The sequence below is a fragment of the Notamacropus eugenii genome, chromosome 1, assembly GCF_028372415.1.
Source record: "Notamacropus eugenii isolate mMacEug1 chromosome 1, mMacEug1.pri_v2, whole genome shotgun sequence".
Lineage (NCBI taxonomy): Eukaryota > Metazoa > Chordata > Mammalia > Diprotodontia > Macropodidae > Notamacropus > Notamacropus eugenii.
The window spans coordinates 424,216,203-424,240,846 of NC_092872.1; the positions used below are offsets into that span (position 1 = coordinate 424,216,203).

The window sequence follows — 24,644 nt, forward strand, 5'->3', positions numbered from 1 at the left end:
AAAGGAAAAGCAGACAAGTCTATAGTAGAGATCACCAGTTATTGACACCAGTTAGTTTTTTTGTATTATCATAGAAGGTTTACCTTACATTAAGTGGAAACATGCATCTCTGTAACTTTTTGCCCCTCTTCTCCTTTCTCCCATGGCTGCTAGTTCTGATCTCTGGGGCTAAGCAAAACAAAAATTAAAATAAAAATTCTAAACTTGTTTTCTCATGGCAACTTTTCAAATATCTATAGATGGAGATTGTAACCTCCCAATCCCCAAGTTTTCTTTGCTCTAGTTTGAACATTCCCAATTGAAGTAATATTCAGGGGATAGTGTTCAGTCTCTCCAACCATCCTAGTCATTTTCCTCTGGATTATCAATGATCTTTACAGTGTGGTTGCAGAACTGGAAATAGCCTTCCAAATGAAATCAGTTTTAGGCGGAGGGAAATGCCAAAAATCACTCTCTTGTTCTGAACACTGTGTTTCTACACTTAGTCATTTTGATTTGGAGCTGAAATCTCCTATACCTGTGGAGCTTCTCTTTAACTTACCTGCCACTTTCTTACCTTTAATCTACAATTTTCCAATCACTCTTGGCTATTTTGTTCATTCTTACTGCTGCCAACAGGCCTGCCCAAGGTGAATTCTGCTTGCATTTTTTTGGGGATGGGTAGGAATGCTTTCTATGCCTCCCTTTTATTGAACTTTTCTCATTGATTATTTGACTCAGGTCTGCAGGATGTCATTTGGGGTTGCATCTTGAGTTCCTTTGCCTTTTGAAGCATATTATTCCATTCCCTTTTGTGGTTTCTTGTGAGTGCAGAATTGTCTTGTGTAATTTGAATTTCCTTTTCTTTATATTTGAAGGTCTTTCTCCTGGCTTCTTATTTTCTTAAAGAGTTTGCTATTTTTCTTTGGAAATGTTAAATTTAATCACTATGTGTCTTGGAGTTTGAAGCACAGTGTTTTTTTAAGGCTACCTGTGGATTTTTAAAATTGGTGCTTTGTTTTTTTCATTCAGAAATTCTGGATATCATCTGTGTGTTATTTTCTTGATTTCATTAAAGGGGCCATGACCTGGCTACTTCTTAAACAGGCCTATTCAATGAATGGGGGTTCCTCACCCTAAGTGAGTACCTGCAAAGACCTTGGCCTAAAGGGGTCAAGGTCTCCCAGTGCATCCTGGGTCATCTCCAGTCATCCTGATGAATATCTGGTCACTGGATTCAGATGGCTCTGGAGGAGAAGTCAGGCTGGTGACCTGCACAGCCCTCCCTCACTCAAAACAAAGTCAAGTGCAAGTCATGTCATCATTTCTCTGATAGCATGATCTTTGGCAACGAAGGACGAACACGATTTTCCTACCATTATGGTTTTCATTTTTTTGACTAGTTATCTTCCTCTGGAAGGCCTATGATCCTTATAAGTCTCTGTGTATTCTGTTTTAAGGATTAATGTATTTTACTTGTGTATAGATTGTATATTCTTTCAATGTTATTGCTTTTCACTCCTCGAAGAAACTGAGGCTTGGAGACATGAAGTTAAGTGGCTTACTCTGGGTCACTTAGCCAGTAAATGACAGATTTGGACAGGATTCAGAAAGCACTGCCCTCCCTTCCCTCCCAAGACTGCAAAGCATGATGGGAAAAGTTCTGTGCTGCCCATTTCCCTTAGGTCCACCCCTGTTCTTGGAGCTCTCAAACCTACCCACTTAGTATCAGCTCCATCAGTGCTCAGCCCCGAAGCTGTTCAATGCCTCTGCATACTTCTGTGGTGTCTTTGTGCTTTGTGCATCATGCTAAATCTCATCTTACAGGTTTCACTTCAGAAAAGAGTCCTGTTCTAGGCAGGGTGTGAATCTTTGATATAAACTGGGAAAGCTCTATGCCACTTCCTGTCAGAAAATGTGAAGAGTGTAAATCTTCCATCTCTTTAATGTCACTCTCTCAGCTTCCTAGGGAAGGCCAGTCAATCCTGACATTAAAGTTGTTGATAGAATAAATGACTGGGGCCTGGGCTTTAGTGTAAAGATGTTCTGTTGGCAGTGAACAGCCACTTTAGAATGTTTCCAGCCACACACACTGGGAGCCAGTTTAGAGTCAGAGGAGCTGCGTTTGAGTCCCATCTTGGATACTTACTAGCTTGCTACCTTGAACAAGTCATTCCTTTTTCTGGACCTCAGTTTCTATATCTATAACACAAAATTGTTAGAATATATTGGAGATTTCCAATCTGGGGCAATTGTATCCCCACAGAGTATCAAAAATCTGTCAAGAAAGCACAGAGAATTTTGTTCAAATTTAATATTCTTAATTTTACTTCTTATACTTACTTTTCACTTCTAGCATGGTAAATACTAGAATTTATTTCCTTTCAAGTTGAATGGGAGGTATGGTAAATTTTACTAGAAGCCAAGGAGCGCAAGACCCAAAAAACTGTATGAGCTCTTGAAATACATAATCTTGAAGATTTTTTTCATCTCTAATTAATGAACAAGAATTTATTATGTATCTTCTATGTGCCAGGCACTGTGCTAGGCTCTAGGTATGGAATGAAAAAAATAGTAGAGTCCTGTTCTTAAGGAGACAGTATATATTCATACGTAAGGGATGGAGGGATGACTGGCTGGCTGGCTATGTTCTAAATACTATCCTGAGTGTTGGGGATATAAATACAAAAGCTAGATGGTTCTTACCCTAAAGGTGTTTATGTTCTACTGGGGAAACATATGTACACATATCATAAATGAATGAATGTTGGTTGGGTGGATGGATGGGAAAACATTTATTAACATTTACTGTGTGCTAAGCACTCACAGTTACACAGTGCCTTACCTTTTACTAAGCTCTATCCTCATTCGGTAGGTAGATGATTCAAGAATTGCTATCTTCATTGTTTGGATTAGGAACCTGAGATCCCAAGAGGTGGAGTGAATTGCCTCAGGTTACCCAGCTAGTAAGTCCCAGAGATGCGATTCAAACCCAAGTCTCTTGACTCCAAGTTCAGTTCTCTTTTCACTATACTTGGTGCTGGACTGCAGGTGGATGGCATGAGGTCAGTTAAGAAAGAGACCCTCAAAATACTTTAGGCCAAAGGCTGTGAATTCCACATGGGGAATGTCAGTGGGGAAACAGTCCTTTCTTGACAGAAGTGGGTCAGACACAGAGAACAGAGATGTAAAAGTGTTGATCCTTACCCTCAAGAAGGCTGTAGTCTTTTTGAGAAGATAAGATTAATATACAGAAAACAACAATTGAACCAGTTTTGAGTCTGTGTTTGTGATTTCATTGTTCTGGGGAGTTTCTGGGGGGGAAAGTCCCTCTACTAATTCAGGTCAGCAACCATTGGGCAACCTTTGTCTTTGAGATTGGTTTGCAGGCACTGAGAGGTGAAATGACTTGTTGGGGGAGAATCACAAAGTCATCATGTGTCAGAATCTAGGTTACCCTGTCTCGGAGGCCAGCTCTTTACCTACTGTGGCTCACTGCCTGGAAGTTAGAGCAACACCAGATAGAATCCTATGTGTGACTGTCTGTGTCTGGCTTTTAAGCTCCAGAATACATCAGAGATAGGATAGTCCTGCAGAACTGTAACTAACCATTCTTATACCTGGGGCGAATTGCAGTGGTAAGGAGTAAGTTCACTTGGGACTTGGCCACCAGTGGGAGAAAAGCACACTCCAGGGAAAGCATGAGATTTCTAAGCCATTGAAAGAAGAGAAAGTGTGCCCGGGATTAGGTTGTGGAACACTGCGGGGCAGGGCAGGAAGTACCTTTTACATTTTGTGATTTAGGCACAAAGTCCTAGTTATCCCTTTCTCCTAGTTATAGATCCAAGGCTCAATATGTGCTGGAGGAATTAGAGAAAGTCTTGGAGAATAACATGAGTTGGAACAAAACTAGAGGGTTTCTTATGTAGTCTTTTTCAACTGAGTAGCATTCAAGGCAAGGGAAGTGTGAGGAAGGGAAAAAAGTGATGGTATAGAGATACTTGAGAGAGAAAGGATGGAAGAAGATGGACTCTGAGAGAAAAGAAAATATGAGATCTTAAATGGTAACATGTTTTCTGGCCTTGATGCTCTGAGCTTTTAGCTTCACATTAGTGTATGAACTCCTTGCAGTTCAGCCTAAATGGAAAGGAGAAAGCCGGAGAGCAGGAGCCAGAGGGAGGTGGGTAATCTTGCAGGGGTGGCACACTATTGTTCAGATCAAGATGTGTCCTGACAAATCAAGTTGGTAAAACCCATTAATTAGCACTTTTGGAAACAGTTGCAAAGTTAATTATTCCTTTTTCAGATGAAAGAAAGCTAAAGTTTGGCATTTACAATGACAGTGACATGAGCTAACATTTTTCGATTTGACATCCCTCAAGATAAATGATGCATTTGTGCAAACATCCTGAGCGGGGAGGGAGCTGCTCCATCGTGGGGCCTGCTGGGGAGTGTTCTCTTGGCTCTCCTGTGCTGAGGGAGGCAGGGGAGAAAGGGGGAGCCAGCTCAAGGCAGCTTTGGGGAAGGGGAGGGCAGTACTTACTTGTAGGGCAAAGTTTCGAGTAGAAAAGGACATCTGCACGTTCCTGTTCATTTGCTGCAAGCTACCTCTCCATGTGGTTTTGGATTTTATTACCACAGTCATGGTTTCTCTGAGTAACTGTACAGACTGATCTTGACCTCAGAGAAAAGGTATGGAAGCAATTCCTCCTTATACTGAAGAGGTGGGGAACTACAGGTTCAGAATGTTACATACCCTGGTGGATTTGGTTCTTCTACTGGTAATTGTCCTTTCCACATGTAGTTCATGCAGGACTTTTTTTTCTTTTTTTGATACAAAGAGAGTTTAAATAGTCTAGGTTTCATCAAATATCTCTGAGGAGAGATTTGCCATTAAATGGGCTGGTGGCAGTTGGAGGGGACCAAAAGTAGATAGTTTTAGGCCATAAAGGCATAAAGTTGGAGACTTTCTGCTCCCTTTCAGAGAGCAGGGGCAGGGGAGGCTGGTGGAACTTGGATGGGCAGAGGTTCCTTTCTACTCCCAGCCTGGGGAGACTTTCATGTTGAATTTGAAGGCTAAGGAGGTGAAGGTGGATGAGTACAGCTGGGAGGGGTCAGCTCCTTAGGAACATGGGACTGGAGGCCATGGCCTTGACTGAGGGGCAGGGGAAGAGGGATTTAGTCATTCTCTGCTTCTGGCTTTGGCTTGCCTCTGAGGTCAAGGGTGACTTACTCTTCTGTTGCTTAGTCACACTTGCTTATCCAATAATATTGACCTCTGTGTCCAGTGTAGTGTTTGTCCCTTCACTAGGCAGTGTTTGGAGACTTGGTGTTTCAGGAAGATATACAGGAACAGGGTAGCATGTACTAATGCAGGAAGGGCCACTTCCCTGCATAGCACAAGAGAAGTCAAAAGAGGAAGATATTAGAGAAAAAACTCAGCTAGGCCCCAAAGCCCAAACTCCTTCCAGTGGATAAACTAGATGGTAATGTTATCTTTATTTTTGGGGGGCTTTCAATGGCCTCAGTGGAGGCATAGTTTGAGTAGGTGAATCTGATGAGATCATAGAGCAGGAAAGCACCAGAGATAAATATGAGACAGAGGTCCAGGAAGGCAATGGAACCTGGGGATAGGCAGTACTTCTGGATGCTGGACATCTGCAGCCAGCCCAGGACTGGCTGGTGACAAAGATTTTCTTCTTCAGGAAGCATTGCTTCCAGCTGCTTCAAGGTATAGAAGGAGAAGGAGGAGGTAGAGGGCCATTAGACCTGGGTCCATGGGGGTAACCTCCAGGCCTCCTTTTCCTCTACTGTTGCTACCTGCAGTGGTGTATTTCCCTTTCCAGGCTCCAAAGATCTTGGATCCTCCCCCAACCTCCCCTTCCCTCTCTCTTCCTTCTACAACTTTTAATTTTGCTTACTTGTTTTTCTTGTTTACAAGGGAGGCATCATTTGGTGATTGTTATCGGACAGTACATTCTAGAATGATTGCGATATAAAAAAAGGTATTAATAAAACTAAAAAAAATCATCTCACAAATATTACTTCTCATAACTTTGTGACAGTTAAGATTAATTCCCATGATTTTTCTGAGAGGCAGAGTGTAACAAGACTAACAAACTGGGGAGGATGCAAGTTTGAATTCTGACTCATTTCTTACTACCAGTATGATCTTGGGCAGGTTCCAATTCTGTAGGCCTCAGTTTCCTCAAGTGTCAAAAGAGGAATTAGTTTACCTCTAAGGTTCCTTTGAACTCTCTGTATTATGATTCCTAAGAAGCCAATAGTGAACCTTACTAGTGATGGCACAAGTGACTTAAATGCACTCACTAGAAGGATAAGTTTCACTTTTCCAGATGGGTGAGCCAAGGCTCACCCCTTTACCCAAACAAAAACAAAACAAAAGAAATCCTTTGGAGGTCTCTAGATTCCCTGGAACAACTGGAGATCCTTTAGATCCTTTACGATTCCTTTTTGTTTGCAAAAAGGTTATGGTGAAAAGAATGACTCCTTTTTCATTGACTTGTTTTAACACATACAGGCTTCATAATGAGCAAATCAGTCCTTCCTACATCTCAGTTGTTTAACTATAAAGTGGAGACAGTTCTGTCTAACCTAACTGCATCCCAGGACTGTTATGAGGAGTAGAGGGACAGGCACAGAGAGGGAGGGACTGGATCTGTGACAGAAGCTGGAAACTTCCGGATGAGGAGGATACAGGAAGCTCCCTCTGCTAGCATAGGTTGGCGTTTTATTTACAGCTTAAAGTTTCAGAGGTACTTAGAACCCTCAGAGGTTGATTGACTCACAGAGGGGAGAAAATAATCTGATTTTTTTCAAAGCACAACAAAAAATGGAGCAGGACTTACTCATCTAAGGGAGAGTTGGTCCCATCAAAGTAGTCCCCTTGGGAGTCCAGAAATTTTTCCAGTTATCACTGAGTGTTCCCTCTAGTTGCTGCTGCCTCAATCCCGCAGAACTTTGAATTCATTTTTTATGTATCTTGCAGATACACATATATGTGTATGTGTGTGTATATATATACTTACAATTTCTCTATGTATGTTGTATATGTATATGTTGTCTTCTCTATATCTGTGCCTGTATATTCATCCATTCATTTTCAGTCTATAAACAATTATTAATTGCCTACTGTGTGCCAGACATTGTGCTAAGCTCTGGAGATACAAATAGAGGCAAAAGACAGCTCTTGCTCTCCAAGAACTTATAATCTAATAGGGGAGACAACATGCAAGCAAACATTATATATACATATATATATATATATACACACACACACGCACACAGATTATATATACATATGTGTATACACACACACATAAAGCAAACTAAACACAAATTGAATAGGAAAGAGTTAAAAGAGGGAAAGCCCTGGAATTAAGAGGGATTAGGGAAGGCTTCCTGTAGAAGGTGGGGTTTTAGTGGGGACTTAAAGAAAGCCAGGGAGGTCAGTAGTTGGAGCACAGCAAGGAGAGCATCCCAGGCATGGTGGGAGTGGGGACCGGGTAGAGAGACAGCCTGTATATGTATCTGCATATGTTGTATATGTATATGTTGTATCCCCAACAGAATGAGACAGTTTCATTTTAATTTTTTATCTTCATATCTCTAGGGTTTAGCAAAATGTCTGGAACATTGTAGATGCTTAATAAATACTTACTGATTGACTGAGGCATTGACTGAAGACGGCAGCATACATTTCACATTCCCAGTTCTTTTCCACTCTTCTTCCATCTCTGTATCTTTTTTCTTGCTGTCCCCAAACTTCGAACAGAATACTGTCCATCTCTTATCTGTTAAAATCCTTGCTTCAAAGTATTTTCCAAGTTCAATTTAAATAACACTTTCATGATGAAGTTTTCCTGACCTTCCCAATTGAAACAGACCTTTCAGGTCTTTTAGGACCTGCTTTATCCTTATCTTGGTTGCTCTTGCATTTTGGTTTCTGACCAGACTACTTTAGTGCAACTCCTCCCTCTAAGAACCTTTGAATCCGGTGGAATCCAAACCAGACCTCATCTTTCTTGACTCCTCTGCACCTTTTGACATTGTTGAACACATCTTCTGCATGAATATTCTTTCTTCCCTTAGCTTTTGTGACATGGTTCTCTCCTTGCTTTCCTCCTACTTGTCTGACCACTCTTTTGTAGTCTCCTTTACTGTGTGCTCACCCATCTCCCTCCTTCTAAGAGAGAGCATCCTCCATTGCTCTGACCTGGGCCCTCTTCTTCTCTATGTTTGTCTCTGTCTGTCTCTGCTTCTGTCTGTTGTCTCTCTCTCCCACCCTCCTTGATCTCATTAGTTCTTATGAGTGTAATGACCATCTTTATGCAGATAATTCCAGAATCTATAAATCTAGCCCTAACCTCTCTTATGAAGTTGAATTTTCCATCATCAGCTTGTTAACTTTCTGCTGAACATCTCCATCTGGACATCTCATAAGCATCTGGTTCAGATCATTGCAGAGACCTTTTTTATGGAGTGGGAGTGGGGGGTTCTAAGAGGGTTTCTACAAAAGAAGAAAATTGACAAATAGGTCTTCTTCCATGGTCATGTTTTACTTCCCACTAGGGAAAGTATTTAACTTTAGAAAGTATAAGGAGAATGACAAGAAAAGAAGGGGCCAGATACAAAGGGTTCTGGCCTTGGGTGAGGCGGTCTTCAGATCCAGAAGGAGGAGGAAGGGGAGCCACGACCCAGGAGGAGGTAGTTTCCTGTGCTGGCATCCAGGTGATGTCAAGTTCTTTCAGTCTCCTCTCCGGTTTTCTGTTTGGTGTGGAATACCCAGGTTGTCCCACGTAGCAGTTTTGATCGAGAGCGAAGAGGTGGGCCAGGTGTTCTAGGCAGGTATGAGGTGTCCATCAGGACTATCTGATTGGGTCCCCAGCCCTGATGTCACATGCAGGGATACACCAATGTGGGAGGTCGTGTGCAAGATAGACGTTTTTTTTCTTTAAAAAATTATAATTTCGACTGTTGCTTTTTTACAAGATCATTTATCCTTAGCCCAACTTTCTCAATCCTCTTCTTTGACCTCTCCTTTATAAAATGATTTTTAATTAAAGTTATTGTATCTGACAATAACATATTTCATTCCTCAACTATATCATGTCCTCCTTACCCCTTTCCCCATACTGAGAAAGGGTGATTTATTTCATGTAAAGTTGAGGAATCAAAGTTTACAGCAAACAAAAATCCAAATACAGGGAGGGTGGATGGAATCCAGAAAAGGGTCAGGCCAGGAGTACCAAGCAGGATCAGGGGCATCTCTAGAGAAAGCAAGCCTGTTAGAAAATACAGAAGTTTTTGTAGCTAGCTCAGCATTCCACGCTCACCATCTCCAAAAGGGAACTGATTGTCTTTTCTTCTAAACCCATTCCTCTGCTAAACTTCCTTGTTTCTTTTGAGGACACCACTATCCTTCCAGTTACCCTGTTTCACAGCTGTCATGCTTGATTCTTCCCTCTCCCTTCTGATCCTACATCCAACCATTTGCCAGATTCTGTCAACTTGCTTTCATAACATTCTCCACATCTGTTCCCTTGCCACTGATTCATAAGACTGTTACCTTAGTTCAGGCTCTCCTTTCCTCTTGACTGGACTATTGTAATAGTCTACTAATTGACCGCACCATTTCTGGTCTCTTGTTTTCTCTAATGCATTCTCTGTAAAGCTGCTCTACAAATTTTCTTTTTTTAAAGTTAAATTTTATTGTTTCCCACCAGTAAAAAATCTTCCTTCTCTCCCATTCCTCCCTCCCTCCCCCACTGAGAAAGAAAGAAAACCAATATCTCTGTTACAAACAAGTATAGTCAAGCATAACAAAATCCCTGAATTAACTGTGACCAAAAAAATCCACATCTGCATTCTGAGTGGAGGTGGGTGGCATGTTTCATCATGAATCTTCTGAAATGGTGGTCTACACGAGTGTTTTTAAGACACAAGTTTAATCATGTCACTTCCCTGCCCCCAAATCTTCAGTAGCTCCCCATTGACTCTAGAATTTAATAAAAATTCCTCACCTTGACATTTAAACATCTCCATAATCTGGTTCCAACCCATCTTTCCAAGTTTATTACTCCCCATCATGTAGACTATGTTCTAGCTAAAATGACCTAATAAACCTTTTTTAGGACTCCACATTGGGTAGATGTATTTGTCTTTGCCCAGGCTGTCTCTTATACCTAGCCTGCACTCTCTTCTTACCTCCATCCCTTGGATTCCGTTGCTTCCTTCTAGGCTCAGCTCTCATGCCATCTCCTACAGGAAACCTTTCTTGACCCTTCCCTACCTGTTACTTTCTCTGTCTCTTTGGATTATCTTGGGTTGGTTTGTGTACAAGTTGTATCTTCCCAGTAGCATGTAAGCCCCCGAGGGCAGTACAGTTTAATTTCCCCCCCTTGCTTCTTCAATGCCTACCCAGTACAGTGCCTTGCAAATAGTAGGCACTGAATAGGTACTTGTTGGACAAATTATTTCACTCACTCTTGTGTCATATTCATTTGAATACTTTTATTAGTTTGTAAGCTCTTGATTGTTGTCTCCTTTGTGCATGTGTCTGTGTATTCATTTATTCATTTTCATTCAATAAACATTTATCGAGTGCCTACCATGTACTAGGCATGGTGCTAAGCACTGGGGATACAAAAACAGGCAAAAGATAGTTCCTGCCCCCAAGGAGCTTTCAATCTAACAGGAGAACAACACGCAAACAAATATATACAAAGTGAGCTGTGGACAGGATGATTAGGAAATAATTAAAAGAGGGAAAGCACTGAGAGGTTAGGAAAGGCTTCTTGTAGAAAGTAGGGTTTTAGTTGGGACTTAAAGAGAGCCAGGGAGGTCTGTGTCTTATTTATCTTTGCATTTTTAGTACCTAGTCCAGATTTTTATATATAGAAAGTAAGTGCTTAAATGTTTGGTGAATGAATAAATATAGGGGGTTCCTCTCTGGGAACTGTCTTTAGACATGGTGCTTTCTTTGAATCATCCTCAGTGTAGTCTTTATAGCTTGAAGGTAGGTTTGATTTCTTGGAAATAGTCAAAGGTTGGGGGGTTGGGGGTGGGAAAGGTGATGTCATGTAGGGAAAAAAGCAGCAACTCAGTCTAACTATACTGATCATAGTTTTGTAGTTGGAAGGGACTTTAGAGATGATCACAGGATCAGAGATTTGGAGCTGGGGACCCTTGGAGGTAATTTACTTCCACTGCTCTATGCTCTAAATTGGGACTTTCAAAATAATTCTCTTGGCCTGCTCTCCAGGTCAAGGCTCTGGCCAAGTCTGGGAGGATCATCTGTAGAATGGGGTGCTATATGTAGAGAATTCAAGTCAATTCTCCTTTGGAAGACAGTGAGATTTTATTCAGAACACAGTCCAAGATGCCTTTTATTATTGCTTTGTGCGTGTGTGTGTAATGCTGCTTCCTCTTTTCCTCTCTTCCTCCTTTCTCTTTCTGTAATTCTTTCCTTCCCTCCCTTTCTCCTTCCCTTTCTTCCTATTTTTCTTCCTTCCTCCCTCTCTCTGTCCTTCTCTTTCTTCCTTCTCCCTCCCTCCCTTCTTTCTCCCTCATTCTGGGGGGGAGTCAGAGATAGTACTCAAGAATCCAAGTGCTCAGCATCCACCAGGGACATTCATCAGTGGAATAAAACAATGTCCTTGTCTTCACTTCCACAAACTGCTCATTGTAATGCTCACATTACGGCTCTGACAGTGTAAGAAAGCAGCTATAAAATGCTTATGGAATAAGAGGAAACTCAAACACAAGATAAGATTGAGTCATAAAAATATCACTTTGTTAAAATTACATGTTGACGCTGCATGCCAAACCTTTCCCCAACTTTAGAGCCTTTATTCCTTGCATTCGCCTTTGTTTTATACTTTTTGGCATCCCTGAAGCTGCTTTAGAGGCTTCTCTTGGTTGGTACAGCCTCCCTGTGATCCTCACCAGCCACAAGGGGGTGCTGGTGATCAGAATGACCGGTGAGATGAGAGCATTTAGAGCTGATTGAATCAGGCTTTGTGGGGCCTTTCTGGCTTGGACAAGCTGGTCTTCAAGGAGAGTCTAGAGGACCTGCTGAAAGACGTGAGTTCATAACATTTTGGTACCAAACATTCTTCTCTCTAGTATCAATCAACCAATGATATAAATGACTTCCTATTTCATTTGTTTGTCTATGTGGCACATTCCCCTTCCACTGTAAGCTCCTTGAGGACAGGGAATATATGTTTCATTTTATGTGTCTCACAGTGTACAAAAGGAGCAGCATCTAGTGGGGGACCCTTGACATGGAAACTAAGCTACGTTTTCCTTAAAAGGCAGGAAAGCTGTCCCCTGAGACTTGATTGGTTTAGGGGAGTAGAGTTTGAGTCATTGAAGAAACTCTCCAGTTGCCAAATTCATAAAACGGATTAGACTTGAAGGATGTCCCCCTGATATGCTAGTCAGGACGTCCCCCTGATATGCTAGTCAGGACATATTTATGACCTAAATTTCCCTTCTAACCACACAAGTTTCCACACGGAGATAAAGAAAGCTGCCTTCTACCTGACTCAGTATTGAATACCTTCTTAATATCCTTTCCATGCTATTGTCAAACAGTCTCTTTTGGTGTGTTGGATGATCTCCAGTTGCATTTCAGTCCTGAACCTGAATCATCAGCTGGTCTGATTTCCTTTTCTACCTATTTGTATGTGTCACATTCCCCTACTCAAGTATAAGCTCGGTGAGGGCAGGGACTGTGTTTTATCTAAACCTTATGGTTCCACAGAGTTTACTGCATAGAAAGTGCTGAGGTATGACTGGCCAATTTTTTAAAAATGATTTTTTATTGTTGTGATCTTGAGAAACATCAAAACATCATTATTTCCATGCAGAAAGAAAAGCAAAAAAAGCAGATTGTTTATGATACCGTGAATCTTTATGCCATAATCTCATTTTTGGTTTTAAGCAAATAATACAATAATAAAATAACAAATTCAGCATCACAAATTCAAGAGTTCTGCTTGCCTGTATTTTCCTCTGAAATTTCTTCTGCTCTCCTTTGTGCATTTTTAAAAGTTTCATTGAAACCCTTTTCTTTCTTTCTTTTCTTCTTTTTTGGGAAGGGGGCATTATTATCTCTGCCTCCCTTGTAACAAAAAGCAGAGTCAAGCAAAGATAACCTACACATATACTGTCTGTGTCTAAAAAACGTCTAAGGCTGTCCAGTGTTGGTGGCATGTGGCCTTGCTGTCTTGAAGGCTACTTTATAGTGACTTTCATTTGGAAAAGAAGTTGATGGAGGCAGGATGGAAAAGGTAGAGATGGTTCTCAGGTGCCTCAGAAACTGTGGGGACCACTGAGTTAATGGGCAGCTACAGGTTCCCTTCCTCTTTACACAGGACTAGAATGTATATGCCTAGAAAAATGTTCCTTCCTGCAGCTATTTCTGGTTATTGGAGATTCATTTGCATCTTTAGTCCAGACCTAAGGGATGATAGCCCAGATCTGCCCAGGGTCTTACACCTGAATGAGCTTCTTGCAACAGTTATCTGTTCCTTGGACATGCCAGGCCAGAGATTCCCAAACTTATTAGGCCTACTGCCCCCTTTAAAAAAATTGCTTAGTGCCACCTTGGAAATCTGTTTTCTTTAACCCTTTATCAGTTTTTTTGAAATTTGTGTCATTTCAAAAAAAAAATGTTTTTTTAAAATGATGCATCTTTAATTGAATAGTTTATTCTAAGTTTGTGGGTTTTTCCCTGCATTGAAATTTTGATGATGCAACATTGCATCACGTTGCTGTATTGTGTCATATTGTAATCAAGTCATCACACACAATACAGGTAATGCCAATGCATGCTGGACTTTCTGACAACGCATGCAATGCACTTGCTTGCCAATACTTGCTTGTTAACACCTGTTGGTGGACTTGATCACTGATTGGTTGTAATTTGCATTTTGCGGATTTATTTGGAAAACAATGTAATCACTATGACTTTAACTGTTACACAACAGATGAAACAAGTACACACGGCTTTTCAAAATTTTATTATATTATCTTCTTTCCTTATGCTTCCCTTACCCCCTTATTTTTATTCAACACCCTCCCCCAAAATTGCACCTGAAGCTACTAATACCCTGCCCTGGATCGGTCCGATGCTCCCCGGGGGCAGTATTGTCCACTTTGGGAACCTATGTGCTAGGCCATCTCTCAACTCCTTATGTTTGTTCCCTGTGACTGGAAATGTCCTTGTTCTTACTTGTACCACATTAAATTTCTATTTCAACCCTTCTTTTTGTATCCAACCCAAATGTCACCTCCCTTAGGTAATTTCTATTCCTTTCCCCATTACCCCTAATATAGTATAGTAGGTGAAGTGTGGGGTTTAGAGTCAAGAGAAGCTGAATTCCAATCCTGCCCCAGATACTTATAAGCTGTAGAACCCTAAGCAAGTTGTTTGACTTCTTTGAGACTCAGTTTCCTTATCTGTAAGGTGGGTCTAATAATAGTAGCTATTTCACAGGATTTTTGAGGACTAAATGAGACAAAGCTCGTAAAGCATGTTGCAAACCTTAAAACCTATAAGCAAGTCAGCTGTTATTATCTCAGTCATCCCCCTCAGGCATCAGAAACTACTTCATTTTTTACCCTCTTCACAGGGTTGTTTTGAGGACAAGACTTTCAAATGTCTCCTAAGAATCCAGCTGGGCTGTCTTCTGCCCTTTAACATGCCTACTCCATCCTTTAACTGACTTCGCTGCTGTGCCAATTCTTTAACCCCGTTACTTCACACAGCATCCCTATGCTTTAGGCAGGCTCATACTGAGCTCTTGTCTCTGACCTTTCCTGTCACACCTTTCCTCCTCCCTCATATCCATCCACAACAGCCCTATCTCTCTCACACCTGTCTAATGCACTTATGACTTAATATTGTATATTATTATTACCTCTGTTTGTGTCTTATTCCCTACTAGACTAAGCTCCATGGGAGAGCCAAGTAAAATGGCTTTGCTTCTCCCCTCCTCCCCAGACATTTCAATTCAGTTAAACAAATATATCACATATTGGGGATGCAAAGATAAAAGCAAAATAGCTTGTCCTCAAGGATCCCATATTCTAGTGGGAGCTCACAGTCTACATTCTACTGCCCAGAATAGGTGCTTAGTAAATATTTTATTTTTTTTAATTTATGGAATTAAAAAGCATTTCCATAACATAGTATAAAAAAGATAATTACACATGAAACTGCAAATCTATTATGTATACCTTGCTATTCCTTTTGAATATATAACATAGTAATGTTAATTTCTTTTTTTGATAAAACTTTGTAAATATTGAATGAATGTGGAATGAATGAAGCAGGGAAGATAAGGGTAGTTAATGGGAGATAATGGGAGAGGGTTGTGGAGTAATAATAAGGAAAACAAATTTATAAGAGTTATCATGATGTAAGGAAGTGGGTTAGTGACCTAGTTCAAATAGGCCTCTTTCTCTGTTCATGTCCATGAAATTTCAAGAGATGGGTGGTCTCCTGGTGGAGACTGAGAGCTCAGAAGGAGAAAGTGTGGTTAGGTTGGGATTCACACTGTTGGAAGTCTACCTCTATGAGATCACAGAGCCACTGCAGTATCATGGTAGAGTGAAAAATAAGGGTGGCCTTGGCAATAGGAAATATGGATTTGAATGCCTGCTCTGCCATAGACTGTGGGTTCATCACATTTCCCTCTCTGAACCTGGGTTCCCTCTCTGTAAAATGGGGATAATATTACTTCCAATCTTTACCTCACAGGGTTGTTTTGAGGAAAAGACTTCCAAATGTCTTTCAAGAATCCAGCTGGGCTGGCTTTTGCCAGTTAACATCCCTACTCCCCTCCTTTAAGTGACCTTTGTTGCTGTGACAGTCTATTGCCCTACAACTTTGCACAGCAATCCTGTGCTTCAGGTAGGCTAGTATTAGGCTCTCTTCCCTGCCCACCACCACTGCTTCCCTCATACTCATCCATATCAGCCCCATCTCTCCAGTATCCCTTCCCCACTCTTCTCTACATTTTCATTGTTTTCCCTGGAATCACTGTTTTACTATCAACATACTGGGACCCTCTCCTCCTCGAATTAATTCACATATATTTTGTATCTAATTGTACACACATATTGTTTCCTCTACAAAGAATATAAGCTCCTTGAGGTCAGGGATTATTTCATTTTGGTTTTGTATCAAGAGTGCCAGGTGGCAAAGAGTAGGAACTTTGTTAAATTAGATTGTGTTGGATTACCTACCTCTTGGGTCCAAGAGCCAGAGCTCTCAAACTCATCTAGGACTTGGGGAGTCCTAGGGACAGTCTTCATTGCCTTTTTTCTTTATACTGTAAAACAAAAGTTCCAACTGGATTCTGGGATGCCCTTACTGCCTAGTTGCCTTTTTTCCTTTTTTTGCATTATTTGCATTGTTTCAATAAGAAGAATTTGCCTTACTTTCCTTCCTCCTTTTCCCCCTCTCCTCTTCACCCCTTGTCCCCCTGTTAATACCCTCCCCCTCTGCCAGGTATCCACAAAGGAGATGCTCAAGTGTCATATTTGACATCGGGACTCTGATGCCCCAGCACTTGTAAACTCTGTCCTGCTCAGTGCCCTCTCTGGTTCTCACTCCTCCCTTCCCTTACCCCACACAGAAACTGACCTCAGGGCATCAACCCAGGCTCTTTGCCTACCATGGGAGCTGGCATGTTTTACCCAATGGGAGTCAAATCCCCTCGGGGTCTTCTGAAAACCAGAGGCTAATCAGGACTCCCCAAGGTGAAACTTTTCTGGATGAGTTTTTCTGAATCCTGTGAAGTGGCCAGATCTAGCTTCTCCTCGGCTGTTCCTCCTGGACTGGTAACTGGCTGTAGGGACAATCTTTATCTTGCAGGGCCTCAGGGACTGTGAAATGGCCTGACTCAGGCAATCTGTCATTCCTTTCCACTAATAGGAAATCTTCAGTTCAATCCCCATGCCTTCAGGACCTGTACTAGTCACCACGGCCCTATGCTATAAGGAGCCCTGTTAGGGATATAGCAATGGGAAAACAACCATAACAAAGACTGCAGCTCTCTTCCCATAACAACCCCACCCCCATCCCCTTCTCAAATGTAGAATCAATATTGTCATCTCCATTTTTATGTTGAGACCACTGAAGATCAAAGGAGGCAAAGGATCTTCATCTTGATGAAGATGAATCCCAGAATCTCAGGGTCAAGATGGTATTTACAGATCATTTCTAGTCCAACCCCTGCCCTCTACTCAGTAACTGAGAAGTGGTCATCCTTCGTCATATCATTATGCCAGCAAAGTAATCAAAGGCACTTACCCCAGGCTCTTCCAGTGTAGCCAGGAAGTACTTAAAGAATCATTTATTTACCTTCTAAAATCTTAGAAAATACACTATCCAACTGGAAAGAATCTTAGAATGTAGAATGCTAGAGATGAGAGAGACCTTAGGAGATCATCAAATCCTACCTCCTTGCATTTCAAAGGACGGAAGTGAGGTCCCATCTCTTTGTTTAGGAAGAGTCTGAAACGGGATAAGAAACCAGGTCTTATAACTCCTGATCAAATACTCTTTATATGACACTGTGATGCCTTGCACTCACTTTGTTAGAGACATACCCAGAAGTATATGTGGGGGTAGGGGTAGGTGTGGGGAGGGGGAGGGAAGTGGGGTGGGCAGAGTGGAAATAGGAAAGGTTAGTCTTGTTTTTATTATATAGTCCAGACTAGACACTTAGCTCCCTTTCTCCATTCCTGACATTTTAAATAAAGATCAGCCAATCAATGAATCATCATCTCTCTCGTCGTCGTCATCATCATCATCATTATCATCGTTGCTGGTGTTTATATACCACTTTGAGGCTGGTAAAACATTCAATAAGCACTCATCGAATCATAGGATTTAGAATGAGAAGGGACCTTATAGATTGTCTCATCCAATTTCCTTATTTACAGATAAAGGAACTGAGGCTCATCTCCCAAGATCATTCAGGTAGTAAGTTGCAGGGCTGAGATTTGAACTCAGTTCCTCCAATTCCAAATCAGGAACTCTTTCTAGGATATCATGATAGTTGGAGGGCATTTCTACATGGATGGGGCCAATAACTTGAGAAAATTTGTCATAAAGGAACAATTTTTTCCCCCTATACTTGAATATTTCCTTTTCCCTCCAACCTCACTTCCCACTTTATTCGGAATCTTTTTAATGCACTTCTCTTACAATGTTGTGACTTATCCTTCTACCAGATGATACATTTCAGGAGGTCAAGGAGCTTTACATCTCCCCTAGTGCTCTAGTTCACAGTGCTCTGACACTTTCAGGGGTTTAAAAATGTTCATTGAATAAATAAATGGATAAATGTTAAATGATTTCATTTCCCATTAAGACCTTGTGGAAGCTCATATCAGGTAGCATAGGTTAGGAAGAGAGGGACCCCTGTAATGGAGAAGACATTGGATATAGTCTACTTGAGTGGTGTGAAGATGGAGAGCTGAATTAAGAGGACTGTATAAAAGTCCTGTAGAGGCAGGTCTCCATTTGGTATGAGGACAATCTTCCTAGCATTTAGAGCTGTACCAAAGTGGAATGGAATGTGATTGAAGTGGTGAGTTCTTTATCACAAAGAGGTATTCAGATCTTGAAAAAAGGCAGCTTGGGGTCCTAGGACACTATAACTGGAGGTAGGAAGACTGGGCTTCAGACCTCATTTCAGGCACTAGTCAGCTGTGTGACCCTGGGCAAGTCACTTAACCTCTCTAGGCCTCCATTTCCCTGTTGAACTCAATGACCTTTAAGATCCTTCCAGCTCTGCATCTATGATCCTAAATAGAGTCTGGATGATGATCTGTTGATGAACTGGAGAGATGATTCCTATTCTGGGAAGAGTTGGACTGACTGCCCTCTGAAATCTCTTTCAACTCAGATTCTGCAGTTAAGGGGGCAGGAAGAAAGCACCCTGAAGGGGGAAGCAGGGAGGCAGATGATGAGGGTGGGTGGGGAAGATGAGAAGTCTTTACCAGTCCTCCCAGCCTAAGGTGATATTTCCATCCACAGAACCTCCAAAGCACATTGTGCTATGTATAGGACAGGTGGAAATAGTCTGCCTTGTACAATAGTTATGGTTGCGTGTTTCCTACTAGACCTTAAGCTGTTTGAAAGCAGGGACCCTAAAACCTCCCCACAAATTCCCTCCTCACCTTGCCTAATAAGGATCTTATTCATAACAGACACTTAATAGGTGTTTCCCGAAAAAAGATTGAGTTAAGGAAAGATGAGGAGAAAGGAAGTAGAGCAGAAAATACATGAGATTTGGAATCAGAGGAGCTGAGTTCAAATCCTGACTCCACCTTATTACTTAGGTGAGTATGGTTAAGTAACTTACTGTTTCTGGTCTTCATTTATTAAAATGGATGCATTCATAGAGCTAGACCTGCGAAGGACCTTAGAGGCTCTTTGCTCCTTCCACTCATTTTATAGATGAGAAAATAGAGGCCAGTTTAAGTGACTTGCTTAGGGTCCCAGAGGTAGAAAATACGTGAGGCAGAATTTGAATCTACATCCTCTGACTTCAAACCCAGCTCCCTCTCTCCATTCCTGACATTTTGAATAAACCCAGCAGTCTTTCCCTAGTACCAGGTCCCCTCTTTTATTATTAAAGTCCATTCTTGCTCTACATCCCCTGAGGATACAGGTGGGAGGAAAAGGGGCTGTCCCGAGGTGAGCAGACCCTCAGGCAAAGGAGACTGGTGGGCGAAGGAGACAAAGGCTGAAGTGGCTTGGGGTGGAGGGGCATTCACTGCTGGTTGACAAGTGAGTGACTCCGAGGGGACACAAATAAAGTTTGGGGGGAAAAGGGAAGGGAGACAGAAAGAAGCACTTTTCAATATGAGCATTCATGTAGTTTGGACAACAGCAATTTATCATGGCTGTGAATGGGGCCCTCCCTGCTTTGCCCACTCAAAGGCTGCTGGTTAAACTTTTACCTGGTCCTGAAAGGAGACTGGGGCTGAGCGGCAGCTGAGGCCAGACTGGAGCAGGGGCCAGGGAGGATCCTTCAAAGCAGGAGGTGGGGAGGGGAAGCAGGAGGAGGGGACGGATGATGCATCTGTCTGGAGGGAGGAGAGGGGGGCTGGACAGAAGCCAGGGCTGGAAGGTGGGCTGGGGGGTTGGAGGGATTGGAGGGGAGGCTGAAGCTGGAAGAGGAGACGGAGGCACAACGTCCCTTAAATTCTGGTCTGTTTGCCTGCTTCTAGGGAAGGGGATTAGTGCTAGAGTTTGTCATTCTTGTAAGAGCTTCAAAAGCACATTCTTAGGAATGGTCTCCTTGTTGAAGAAGGAAGCCCTCCATTTCTCCATGTTTGTGTTGTCCCAGGGGTGGAGGGCAGAAAGTATCAAAGGGGGAAAGTCAGATACATAAATAAATATAAAATGTATATGTGTGTGGGGTGTACATATGTATATGCACACACAATACATACATAAAATATGTATATATACATATATACATTTACATGTAGTTATACACATGCATACACAAAATATATACACATATAGAGTTATATGCATATACATGTATACGAACATATGTATACATATACATTTGCCCTTTTAATTGCTCATTGATAAATAAACCTCTTTAGAATGAGAAAGATTGAGGACTGGAGGGAACCTTAGAGGCTATTTACTGAGACCCCCAGCTGAGCAGGAATTCCCTCTATGAAATGCCCAGCAAGTGGTCATCCAGGGCTGATTAAAGACCTTCAAGGATGGTTCACTCAGCGCACCCCGCAGAAGTCAATTCCACCTTGGGAAAGCTTTAATCATTTAGGAAGTTTACGTCTTTATATTGAGCTGAGATCATATTGAACTGAAACCTGTCTCTGTAACTTCCACCCAGCCTTAGCTTTGCCCTGTGGGGCCAATCAGAGCATTAGTAGGTGACATTGCTTCAGACCTCTGAAGACAGTTATCACCCTGACTTCCTTATGTCCTCTGTCCTTCAAGTCCTTCAAGACAAGTCAGGTCCACATAGTGCATTCCCCATCCCTGTCATCCACTGTCCTTCAAGTCCTTCAAGTCAAGTCAGGTCTACATAGTGCATTTCCCATCCCTGTCATCCGCCTTTGGATGTGCTCCAGTTTATCTCTGCTCTTCCTCAAATATGATGCTCCTACTACAGATGGGCTCTGACCAGGGCAGAAAAAATCAGGACATTATGATGTCATCTGGGACATTATGTCTCTGTTAATGCAGGGTAAGTTTGTACTGAGAGAGGCAGCAAGGCATAGTGGTTAGAGGGCCAGCCATGGAGTCAGGAAACCTCTGACATTTATTAACTCTGTAAATATGGGCAAGTCATTAGCTTTTCAGTGGTCCAGGAAACTTTTTATGACTGGGTTCCTAGAAGGCAGGGCCTGTTTCATTTTTGTTTATGTACTCCCATATCTAACGCAGTACTTGGCACACGGTAGAAGGTTAGTAAGTACTTTTTGTTCATGGATTGAAAAGTTATAGATGAGTACAAGATTTGCTTTGATGAAGGAGTTTCCATATGGTGAATTCCTTCCATGGAGGAAATAAAAGTATGAGAAGAAAAACAAAAACAGGAGCAAAGTTGCGTTAGCTTTCTTGGCGATAGTGTTGTACCATTGACTCATATTAAGACTTTGCCGTTCAGTCATGTCTGACTCCTTGTGGGGTTTTCATGGAAAAGATACTGGCTTGCCATTTCCTTCCCCAGCTCATTTTACAGATGAGGAAACTGAGGCAAACAGGGTTCAGTGACTTGCCCAGGGTTCACACAGCTAGTAAGTGTCGGAACCTGTATTTGAACTCTGGTCTTCCTGACTTCAGGCCTATTGCACTAGCCAATTGCCCCCTAGCTGCCATTATACTGAGACAGTATAAAATTGTTAAAATCTCTTAAAATTTTTAAATTTTATTTTTAATTGAGATGTTGCTCTTGATAAAGAGAGCATGATACAGGCTGGAATACCTGGGATCAAAGCCTTCCTCAGACACTTACTAGCTGTGTGACCTTAGGCAAGTCACTTCACTTCTCTGTATTTCAGTTCCCTGATTTGCAAAATGAGGGGAATTGGACTTGGAGCTCTATAAGGTCCTTTCCAGCTCTAAATCTAAGGCCATGGGTCTATGTTCTTAGTATTGTGAGGGATTCAAAAAAAGACGATTCACTCCCTGACCTCAAACACTTAGCTAAGGAGAAAACACAAAACCTGAAATAGTGTCAGGTATTACTATATAATGGCCCGTGGCTGCTGCCAGGGTTCAGACAGCTCTAGGAGACCAGAGGAAGGTGGGATCATCGTGTGCTAGGGTGGCATGGAGGGCAACTTGGAGGTCCTCTGCTTCTCTGCAGACAGTCACTTGGGCTAGAAATTGATAGCAAGCCTATCTGCCTGCTGAAATATTTCCTCCCCTTTAAGGCCCAGCTAATTATTAACTTTTCCATGAAGTCTTTCCTGATCATTCTCTCCATACGTCTCTCATACCCCTGCTTGTCCTGCCCCTGTCCATTTTTTAGAGTGGAGCTTAGCTATGTGTATGTAACCTCTGCCTCACACATGTTTTCTGGAGGCTGGAGGGATCTAGGGGGAACGTTTACACTCCTTCTCTCACTCACCCTTCCTGTCCGCATGGTAATGTCCCCAAGGAAAAGGGAGCATGTATGTTTTCTGATTTTCCCCTCCTTGATTGTAAACTCCTGGGGGTCAAAGATCTATTTTCCTCTTTTTAAAAAAGTAAATTGTGATATCCTTTGTTCCCACATCACCTGTATTTCAAGCACAAAAGACAACAACCATCTCTCCGAAGGGTCTATATTTCCTGTATTTCCTCCTGTGTGACCCTTCAGAGAGACGGTTGTTGTCTTTTGTGCTTGAAGAAGACCAAAATGGCATCACACTGTCAAGGTACAGTGTGTCCAGCTGTGGCTGATCAGCCACAAATAAGTCCATAACCCTCTTAATAAGGATTATTAATAATAATTATATAATACAATATTATTATATTATTCATATTAATTAATTGATATTATGGGAGATGTGTCATTTCATATCTCTGCATTGGGGCTAATCTTATCTCCAATCATATTTTTCACAGCATTCAATTTGGATGATTTTATTTCTATTCTTTCTATTTATAGTGCTGAAGTCATTGTGTATATTCTCTTTTTGCTTCTCTTGACTTGACTTTGCAATAGTTCATATAAGCTTTGCCATGCCTCTGTGTATTTGTCACATTTATTTTGTCTTATGGCATGGTATTATTTGATGACATTCATGTACCACAGCTTTTTAAATCATTCCTCAATTGGTGGGCATTTAATTTGTTTCCAGTTCTTGGCTACTTCAAAAAAAATGCTACTATGAACATTTGGTGTATGTGAGGGTTTTCATTTTATCCTTGACCTCCTTGGGGCATATGCCAGCAGTAAGATCACTAAATCAAAGGGAATGGAGATTTTATTTACTGCAAAGACTCCTTCCTCCCTCCCCTTCCCCGTCTCCATTTTGTATTTCCTCTTTAAAAGGCATCTAATAAATGTTTGTTGAACTGAATGGATTCCGGATTGTGTGATTTAGTCTTGAAAAATGGGTAGGAAATAGATGAGGAGGATTGGGGTATTCCATGAGCAAAGGTCATTGTGGTGCCTCTGATGCTTTCAAGAGACTCCCATGCCTTTAATGATGCGTGAAAGCTGAGGATAGACATATAGTGGTTTGAAGATACTGGGCATAGCTTGCGGTGCTAAGGAATGGGAGGGGACAAAGAAGAAAACAAACATTGATTAAGCGCCTGCTGTGTGACAGGTGCTGTGCTAAATGCTTTACATATATTTTATCTCATTTGAACTTCACGAAAACCTTGGGAGTTAGAATGTATTATTATTTCCATTTCAAAGTCAAGGAAACTGAAGGAGAGAGAAGTTAAGTAACTTGCCCAAGGTCACACAGCTTGTTTCTAAGGCTAGATTTGAACTCAGATCTTCCTGACTCCAGAACCAGCCCTTTATCCACCATGCCATCTAGCTGAGGATTCTACACTGGATTCAACACCATCCTGCAATCCAAAAAAGATATTTCATTGTCTTGCATCGTTCAAGGCACTGTGGGAGGCTCTGGTTGTGTAAAGGCCAAAACAAAACAGTGCCTGTCCTCAAGGAGATTTTATTCTATTGGGGAGAAAGAATATGCACATAAAAAAGTCCAATATTTGTAAAACTGAGAGATCAGAGAACACTGACAGCTAGAGGATTAGGGGAGACTTCCAAAAGGAGCAGACACTTAGATGAGGCTTGAAGGAGGCAGATTTGAGGGAAGAAATAGATCCAGACATAGAGATGGCTTGTACAAATGCACTAAAGTGAAAGAGGAAGCCGTTAATAGTTCTGTTTGTGTGGAATACAGATTTCATGAAAGAGACTGGAATGGAATAAGGCTAGAATGGTAGATAGGAGCTACACTGTGGCAGGCCTCAAATACTGAATTAAGCCATTTGTAATGGGGAACTCCTGAACATTTTTGAGTGACTTGGTTTGAGTTATGCCATAGGAAGATTATTTGGGCTCTTGTGTGGAAGATGGATTGGAAAAGGCAGAGACTTATTAGGAAGT

General features: G+C 41.7%; 1 long non-coding RNA gene across 1 annotated transcript; it reads right to left on the minus strand.

The window, feature by feature from the left end:
- Positions 1-11,772: 11,772 nt before the first annotated feature.
- Positions 11,773-16,428, minus strand: LOC140526389 (uncharacterized). Its single transcript, XR_011974350.1, has 2 exons — positions 16,261-16,428; positions 11,773-12,075 (listed from the first exon to the last, which is right to left on the minus strand). It is a non-coding gene; the product is annotated as an uncharacterized lncRNA (long non-coding RNA).
- Positions 16,429-24,644: the final 8,216 nt, after the last annotated feature.